Genomic DNA, 9,923 nt, shown 5'->3' with positions numbered 1-9,923 from the left:
AGAAAGGGTAAGATGGGTGGAGGCTAGAGAGATGGCTCAACAGGTACAAGCACATAGTATTCTTAGTAATGACCCAGGCTCAGCTCCCAACAGCCAAATCAGCTTACGATATGTAACTCCAGTTCCCAGTGATCTGTTGTCCCCTGCTGGTCAGCATGGGCACTGCATATACATGAGGTATATACATACTCTCAGGCAAAATACATAAAAATAAATAAATAAATATTGTTTAAAAGACAGAATGTAAAGAATAGAGTAGGACAGAATAACATAAAACAGAGCAGAATTAACTAGGCACCAGACTATACATCAGAGCACTCCATGGATACAGCAGGAGCATTACTTCATAAAACTTTTATTTGGGAATATGAATGACTTATGCAAGAAATGCTATGTAAAATCCATTTCCACCTTGTTTTAAGACGTGATAACTCGAGTCTAGAGAAACATTTGCATTCATACATGGGGATACATGGCTCAGAATGTACACTGCAGTGTGATTTATGATTTTAAAAGTTAGCAACGTGTTCAGAAGTACAGTGCTGAGTTAAATTAATTGAGGTCAATAGAAATTCAGAGAACTATTATACAATAAGGAAAATAAGCTCACATATATGTGTCAAGACAGAAAGGAAGCAAAACAATGCTTCACATTCTTATGAAGGAACACACACCAGAACCGCACGGCAATGGCAAAAAAGCCTGTAAGGTATGATAAATACCAGATTTGTAAGCATAAAAAATCCTTGGAAACGAGAATATGAAGGACCAGGAAATAAAATCAGGAAGGCTTCCATGAGACGCCTCAGCTGAATCCAGAATGGCTCCGTTTTTAAAAGAAGGGGGATAAATATGAGGAAAATGCTAAAGTTTAAATAATTTCCTTCTTCTACTTTTCTACATGTTATTTTTGGTCCAAAATTACGAATTTCCGAAACTGGTCTAAAATAAGCCCCTGTGCTCCCAAACCTTCCAGACTTGGCTCCTCCCTGATTTGGACATTGGCCTTGCATCTCACTCCAAAGCAAGAGACGTGGTCAACATTGAATTCTTCAGCCTAATTAATTAATTAATTAATTATGACTCCAAAATTGTTTTTCTATGGAGCCAAAGTAGAGTTAAAACCCAGAAACACATATGCATGTACACGCACACAGACACAGATGCACATGCACACCCATGTACACACGCACACACACACTCAGAGACACACACACAACCACAGTAACACTGAGTGTAACTGAGGTTCCATTGTGCTTCTGATGAGCAAAGATGAATGTTATCACTTTTCTTCACCTAATGAACATTTCAATCTTCTAATAAACATCCTAATAAAGAAAAATTGAGACTTAACTCACTTTTATTATCGTTACTGACATGCCAAAAGGTCTTAATTGGGCTGAAAACAGCTTCCAATAATAATACCCTCCTTAATTGATTCATTAAAGGAGCCCCCGCTGAGAGAGGAGTGTTAACTCTGGGAGAAGAAATGAAATAGAGCCCTGTTTCCCACAGAGTAGCCATGATCTCTCTGCCATCAACTCCCTAGGCCATTGAAGATGGTGTTGAGAGTGCCCAATGCCTGACATCAGTCTCCATCCCAAAAAGGGCCCAGAGGGGAAATGGGGTTTTCCCTGTGTCCCCGCTCCTTTATGGGGCAATGGAAAGCAAAGCTGGAATCACAAAGCATTTGGTCTCACAGTGAGACCAGTCTGCAAATAAGCAAGCCGGCAAAGAGATTCACTGATAGCACGAGATCAAACCTCTAGCTTACCCCATCCCTGCATGGTAGATCGGCCGCAGGAGAAGCAGGTTGAAAGTAGGACAATCATCTGTTTGCAGGAAGAGTGGTTTTGATCATATCACAGAGACAATAGTGCACTCAAAGCCATGAGGTCTAAAGTTACGTAGGAGACTGTCTCACTCTGCCGCTAACTAGCTGTTACTTTGGAACGATAACCCGACCCAGGATGTAACATACAATAGGAATAATACACTGCTTATTTCGCCACGGCTGCCAGAGTAAGCCAGATCTTTTCCTTTTGCTCAAAACCCTTCCGTTGCTCCCCTCTCCGTAATTCTCCCCCCGCCCCTGCCCCAGTGCCTCCCTCATCTCATCTCCTGGTCCACTCAACAGAGCATTCCACCCAACTGCTCCCCAAAAGCATCTAGCGCTCTGCCACCTCGCATCTCGGCCTTTGACTAGCTCTGCCTTTGCTTCCATCTCCCTCCTTGATCTCCTCAAAGTCTCTGATGTGCTACCACCCCCTTCATGACTGCTTAACTTATCGTTTGCTCACCCCAAATATTTTCCTATTCTTTCTTTTTTCCTGGCACTTATCACGTTCTAGTATTCTATATAATTTATTTACTACGACAACTGCCTGTTATCCACTGCTGTCTCGTTCCCAGACCCATCCTAACTGCCTAAAATGATGTGGACTGGGTGCTTAATTTATGCTACATGAAAACCTCTTAAGACTGGCCTGGTGACTAAACTAGCTGGTGCTCATCCAGCATCAAGTTCAACAGAGACATGCAGAAGTACTAAGTAAACAGCCCTTGCTGCTCTGTGATGATTAGTGTTATCGTTGGAATTACTAGATTTTGTTCAGCATAAAAGATGTGAACCAGCTCCTCATTCATTGTATACCATAATAAAACTTTTCCTATTCCTGTATTAATTAATTAGGGTATGGTTCTCTTTGCCCCTGGTTCTTAGAAGGGGAAAGACCTAAAAGACCTACATTTAACTAGTTTTCTGATACTGAATAACATATATATGTATGTGTGTATATATATATATGTACACATATACATGCATACATATATACATACATATATACATATATACATACATACATACATACATACATACATACATACATATGCCACTAGCTAAGAATCAAAGGTGATGAGTCACCCCTCCCCACCTCCTTTGTCAGTATGCCCAGGGCTGAGAATAGCTACTAGGTCAAGGATACTAGCTGCACCTGGGAGCTACTCTTCCCTTGTTTCTGTAGGACTCTGTCGCACATAAACACCATCTCTGCAGCACCTACATGCCAGCAAGAGACTGGAAAGTGTTTGCTTTTTACGTTTACCAAAGTGTAAGGCAGGACTCAGGAAGGAAGGCACGTGACTTGCTTGCTAGGATCCTCAGAACTGAAACCGCTGCCACACAGTCTGAGACACTTGTGCCTCTCTCCAGGAAAAGAAGAAAACAGCCACCATCTGGCCAACCCATAACCTCCCAGGCGCTAATGAGATGCCTTCTTTGTCAAACACTTAGGAGCCTCTGTGATAAAGCACCACCCTGGGTAAATAATGAATGGAGCAGACCCATTAACTCAAAGTTTGACTGCATCTTCTGTTTTCTTAACATGAAGGAAGACAGGAACAGCAGAGGCAATGAGCCGTTCAACACTCGGAGCCAGATACTGCTCTCCACTTCTCAGCGAAGATACCGAGTGCTGGTTTCTGTCTCTCCCCCATCACATCCAGACTCCTCTGTCCTGTGAGTGGCACCTGTGTGAGGGGACACGGCTTGGTATCTCTCAGGCCACTGGAGGTCTCATCAGTGCAGCCATCTACAGAGGGTTAGAAAGGCAAGAAAAGGTAGCAGTTTTAAAAGTGTAAGTTTCTGAGAAAGAAGTTCTGGCGTTCAAATCCTGGATCTGTCAGTTAGCATCTCTGTGACCTCAGCCCAGTGACTTCACCTCTTGGAGCCTCAGTTTCCACATCTGTCCATATGGTGATACCCACACTTGACCCATAAAACTTGTGGAACTGTAGATCAAATAATGCATGAAGTCACTTAGCACTGAATCTGAAGGCCAGCAAGAACTCAATAAAGACTACCCATTTGAAGAGTCTCAAAGAAACCAAAAGCCAGCGTGCTGCCATAGTCAATAACTTTACCTGTATTAACTTATTTAATGTTGCAACCATCCTGTGAAGTATCATAATCATCGTCGTCATCATCACCATCAGTATGATCGTCATCATCCGTATCATCGTCATCACCATCATTGGCACTGCCATTGGCATCATCAGTATCATCATCATCTTTATCTTCATCATCACCATCACCATCACCATCACCTCCATAAGACTTACAAAGCAGCCAAGGCACAAATAGTAAAGCAAATTGCCCCAGGTCACGAAGCTGCTAGGCATGAAGGCTACTCTCTTGAGCAATTATACATACACATATATTTCCCTGCGGCTGCTAGACAGTGAACTCCTTGTAGATAGAAAATACATCTCATTCATTTGTGTGGGGTGGGGAGGGGTGAGGGTGCTTAATAAATGTTCACTTGTAGAATGAAGAATAGGTTTTCTCTGAGGTACTGGAGCCTCTCTCCTTGTGCACCCCCTTCATAAGCCCTGAAGAGATAATGAAAATATACTATTCTTCCAAATATACAAGGAGGTTATCAAGTTCACATTTGATTTTCTAGGAATGGTGTTGTATTTTCCTTGAAGCCCCTGTGTGCTTTCTCCTATACTCTCAAATACAAGCGACCTGTATCTGAGAGGGTTCCCACAGACAGTGGTATGGTGAGATGTGCCCATTCTTTTATTTTGGAAACCAGCATAGCATTCCAACTAAATCCAATGAATGTCAAAAGCCCATGCATATCTATAATCCCAGCACTTGGAAAGCTAAGGCAAGAGGATCAGGAGTTTGAAGCCAGCATTGGCCACGCAGCAAGATGTTGCCTCAATAAAAGAAAAGAACAACTCTCACTCATAAGTTCTCCAACTCAAGTGCTTCTAATGCTTCATTATTCTCAGGGATATTTAAACAAAAAGTAGTTGAAATTGAATTGAAAATGAAGAAGATAGAGGCAACTATTATTTCACTGAGGGAGATGAAGGCAGAAGACTGTTACTGTACTGAAAATGCTTGGTGCCTGACTTTTAACAATAATTACCTTTATATTAAGTCCATAATATACTGCATTATATATATTTAAATATATGTTATTATATTTTCTGTAGTTAACAAATGACATGTTTAAAATTAATCCAAATCCATCTTACCAATCAATTATAATAACACCATGTTACATAACATTAAACGATTAATATAATAAAAATGCATTTTACCAAAACTCCAATTTATTAATAAAGACTACTAGGTTCTGATTTTCCACATTGTTTCATTTAAACCCTATAATAATCATGAATAAATAGTAGCAATACAATCTCTATTAGTTAAGAAATAAACTAAGTTGCTATAACTATGATACCTGGAAATATAGTTATTTAAACAAGAGTCTCTTACTGTGTAGCAGTTAGGAAACAGTACTATGTACAGTTTAAGCTGCTTTGACAAAGACACAGAATAAGTAGCTGAAGATAAGGGTTTTTCCTTGTATTTTTCTTTCGTGTGGTGACCCGTGACTGCTTAGTCAACCCACCATCACCCAAACGAGTGACTTGTCATCTCACGTAGGCACATCCCAGCCAGCTAGCAGTTGGAAAGAGCAATGAGAGAGCATGCCCACTTCTTTCTATGAACAAATTCCAAAAGCAGTTCACATCACCTGTGTCTCCTTGACAGGAACTTAGTTAGAGGGATGTAAGGAGTGAGTGAGAAGACAATGGTTTTCATAGACTGTCCATTTCTGGTTTTCCTCCTTTTGACACTGATAACTCAAAAACAATCCTCATATCATCATTTGAGTTCCTACCCATTCAAAAATTCAGACCCTGGGCTGGGAAGAGAGCTTGGTTGGTAAAGCACTTGCTTTATAAGCAAAAAAACTAGATATGGTCATGTATATGCATAATCCCAGCAGTGGAGATGTAGAGGCAGAAGGATTGCTGGAGTTCACTGGCCAACCAATCTATTCTAATTGACCAGCTCCAGGCCAGTAAGAAGTCCTATCTCAAAAGGGGTAAACTATGTTACTGAGGATAAGTGAGGTAGTCCTATGGCTTCTATATTTACATGTACACACACACACACACACACACACATATATACATACATTTACGTGTTTATCTTCACACACACGAATAGACACATACATAAAAATATTCAAACTATCATAGAGTGGTCTTGTTGCATGACTGAAGACTATGGAATACCCTCTTGCACCATGTTAGGCTCAGCCATGGAATCTACTTTATTCCATGGACTGTTAGTGGGCATGGTGCATAAGATGCTTTAAATGTATTCACTGGTTCAACTGGGCTACTGTCCTACGGGTACACTGTAAAAAGGACTTATCCCCAAGAGTTGCTTCCCCTTTCAGCCTGAGCTTAAGGCAACAAACACCTTATATATGACTCAAAGCCAACATACAATGAGGCCAACCCCAGTCCCTGTGTAACCTAAAAGGGGGCCATTTGCTGTGCCCAGCCTAGATCTGTTGAACAGACTTGGAAATACGAGTCTAAGTGCCTGTTGCTGTAGGTCACTGGGTTTAAGATATTCACCCACATTATTGAAACAATAATTGGCTGGTGGAGAAATGGAATCAGAAGTAGGATACTGCCATAAAGAAAACCTAAAATATGTACCTGTGACTTGGGCAAGTAGGCAGATGGTGAGAAAGCTGTAATGGAAGGCTGGAAACATGCCATCCTGTGTTATTCCAAGAAGAAGTGCTTGGCAAAACTCATCTGTAATGGTTTGGAAGACAGAAAATATACCTAATGAACTTGAAGCGTTGGACAAGAAAGGGTCCGGGCAGAATATTGATTGTGTAATATACTTGCTACCAGCTGGATAAGATACTACTACAAGACAAAGTGAAGTTTTAAAAAAGAACTGACCAATTTTCCAGCAAAATTGAGAGTAAATAGAGAAAGCTCAAAAATTCTGAGACTTCAGAAGACTAAAATTATCTTTCACCTCACCATTTTATCAGTCTCAGGACAAAGCCTAAATCAAGGGTGTGGCTGTCACATCCTATGTAACAACTTCTAAAAGGACTAAAGCGATGCCTAACTACGCTCTTTGGCTGAGCAAAGTGCTCCTGGAAAGAAGGCATCAAACTATAGAGACCTAATATAGCCAAAGTAGCTGAAATTAAGTCTTAAGAGAAAGAGAGACATCTCAGATGCATCATAGGTCTAACTTTCGGTGCAGGGAATTGACTGAGATCAAATCCCTTCAAAGGAGCTGTATTGATGAAATGCTATCAGCTTGAGATAACTGTTTGAAGTGGAAAATGATCCCTGCCTTCTCAATTTCTAAAAGCAGAAAGCAGGCTTGTAAGTTGCTGAGTTAGAGAAAGGCTTGAGCTCTAAAGTCCTCTTTAGAGGTGGCTATGCATGGTAGATGACAGAAAAGGGAAAGATCTCCCAGAGGATGAAGCTAAAAGACACAAAGAGAGTTAAAGGGGAAGCCACCCCCAGAGATAGAACAGGGTCTCACCCACAGCTCAGCACACTATGACCCAAGGCCAAAGCCAGCTGTACCCTTGGTTTGGAAATACCATTATGATGGAACACAACCAGATGTACATGCACACACACAATCACACACACACACACACACACACACACACACACACACATATGCTATTCACACTGCCTTTGTTTTCTTAACTTGTAACAAATATGTATAATCTACAAAACCTAAAGTATTTAGTATCTGCCCTTCATAATTGATATTGATGGACGGAACGTCTGCACCCACAGGATGAAGCAACCTGAGATTTCAGAATGGCTGTAGATCAGTTATTCTACTGCCTTTCTTCCCTGCTCCAAGTGGAAATATGCAAGGCATTTTTCTCCCCTCCATTCAACATTACTTGTTGGGAAGCTAAAAGGCAAATCACTCGTCTTTTCAGTTTACGGATATCTTAGTCAACAGAAGTCATGTCAGGATTTGGAGTGATTTCAAGATCCCAGACTTCAAGCCTGATAGTGACTGATGAGAGAGTTGAAGGTATTGGCAAGACAGTGAGTAAATCCTGCATGAAGAAGAACAGTGAATAAGAGGTCAGATTATACAGTTTTGTGCTGTTATTGAATTCCCTTCACCCTGTAGCCTGTAGCCTGTAACCTATAGCCTATAGCCTATGGCCTGTAGCATGTAGCATGCAGCCTATACCTTAATGACATGGGATTGGCCAGGAGACTTCTTTTTTTAAAGGAGTATCATCAATCATGCCAGTAACTGAGGCTTTGTGTGTTTATGTGCTTTGTTTTGGACCTTGTATTTCTACCCTCTATCATGAGAAGAGATTCCCATCAACCTGATATTTAGAGCAAACACAAATGAAACAGACCTGAATTTTTGGCCAAATTCACTGAGCCTGGAGCCTGAAGCAATGCTTCCAGGTAAGCCCAGACCAGATCGTGTAACCATCACCATTGTCAGTCTGCAGATACATCCCTGATAACAGGCACTGTGCTCTAACAAGAACAGTGGCTTACTACCCTGGTGGTTGACATACAAGGCTTCCATGAGGTGATAAGGTAGGTAGAATCCAGCAGATGGATTTTCAGTTTGAAAACACAAAAACCTTCATGCAGATCTCAACTCTGTCACTCATCTGCTCTTTAATTAAACAAGGTCACAATATCTTTTTGAGTCTTGGCTTGATTAAAAAATGAATATTATAGAGTCAGTCCCACACCACTGGTATCTGGCTATTCAGGTGGTAGGAAAGAGTAGGGTCCACAAAAATAAATTATATGCAAAAATGTCATAATACAACCTATTACTTTATATACTAACTAAAAATAAAAGCTCCAAATTAGAAGGCCATTATAAGACTCGGTAGCATATTTGAATATGATTGTAAATAGAATATACAGATATGAAGTTTCTTCAGTATTGTACTTCTGTTTATATAAAGCTGCCTGGTTCTACTTTTAATTAATGACAGGGAGAGAGCCGATGCCATTGATATCTTCTGACCCCAAAATATGGCCCTATTAGGCTTGGAAAGATAAATATCCCTAAGCTGTTAGTATTTTAATCATTCTTTCTTAATTCTGTTTATCTGATTCCTGATTTTTTCCCTCCAATGAACATCTATTATTTCTATTATAGGAAAGCAAAACAGCATAAAGGTTATTTGTTCGCAAGCGGATTGTGCTACCCAGTCTCCTATTCCTAAGCCTCCCCCCAAGTCTCTCCCTCCCCACGGTGAAGGCACAGTAACACTGGTCACAACAACCCAGCTGCCAGATAGAAAGAACATTCTCTGAGCCCACATGCCTGCCTCAGCATAGAATGGGGAAAACGCAGAACATTCTCCTTTGCACATCAGCCAAAAATCCCTGAAAGCCCAGCCAGCCAACCAGTTCCTAGCAAAGAGCCCTCCACGGGAAACGCTCGTTTAAAACTGTGTCCTCCAAATAACGTTCCCTGTGCCCTGGTGTCACTCTACCAAAGTCCGGGGTGTTACAACCTGATTACATTGTGTTCATGTCAAAAATATTTTTCTTTCTCCAAAATGCCAAAGGGAAGAGCACAGGTTTCCTAGAAATAGCTCTGAATTGTCTCTCCATGCCCACAAATTCAAGCAACGTGGGCACAGAGGCTGTCCAAAGGGAGGGGGAAGAAGGTCAAGTCCATACCACAGATGAGATCCATTCGTTCCACAAAGACAGCAACACGGGTTTCTGGGGAGAATTATTCGAAAAATAAATCTACCCACATGGTTCCTCTTATCCCTCTAGCTAAAGCAGTGGAACCCACCGGAAACTTCTCAGCTTGCTGTATGACAGAGTAGCCAAGCCAGGCAAGAACACCATAGCACGGTACCAATGATGAAAGTTCCCTCTGGCACAGCGGAATCTGCTCAGCAAGTATTTATTGAATGAGTGGCCATGCAATTTGAAGCAGCACATCACTGCCCACTGCCATATTGCCACCCACTACCATCAACAGACTTGGAAGAAGTGTGGCGAGAGCATGCTAAAGTGCGCAGTGTGGAAGCCTGCTT

General features: G+C 41.3%; 1 long non-coding RNA gene across 1 annotated transcript in view; it reads right to left on the bottom strand.

Annotated features, from left to right (window-relative positions):
- Nucleotides 1–339: 339 nt before the first annotated feature.
- Gm51655 overlaps nt 340–9,923 on the bottom strand; it is an 11,570-nt gene continuing 1,986 nt past the window's right edge. Inside the window, exon 2 of the long non-coding RNA XR_003948076.1 lies at nt 340–3,590. This is a non-coding gene — a long non-coding RNA (predicted gene, 51655). The remainder of the gene's footprint in view (nt 3,591–9,923) is intronic.

This window comes from Mus musculus, chromosome 1 (genome assembly GCF_000001635.26).
Source record: "Mus musculus strain C57BL/6J chromosome 1, GRCm38.p6 C57BL/6J".
Taxonomy (NCBI): Eukaryota; Metazoa; Chordata; class Mammalia; order Rodentia; family Muridae; genus Mus; species Mus musculus.
The sequence above is the reverse complement of the archived record's forward strand: the minus strand, read 5'-3'. Positions and strand labels throughout refer to the sequence as shown.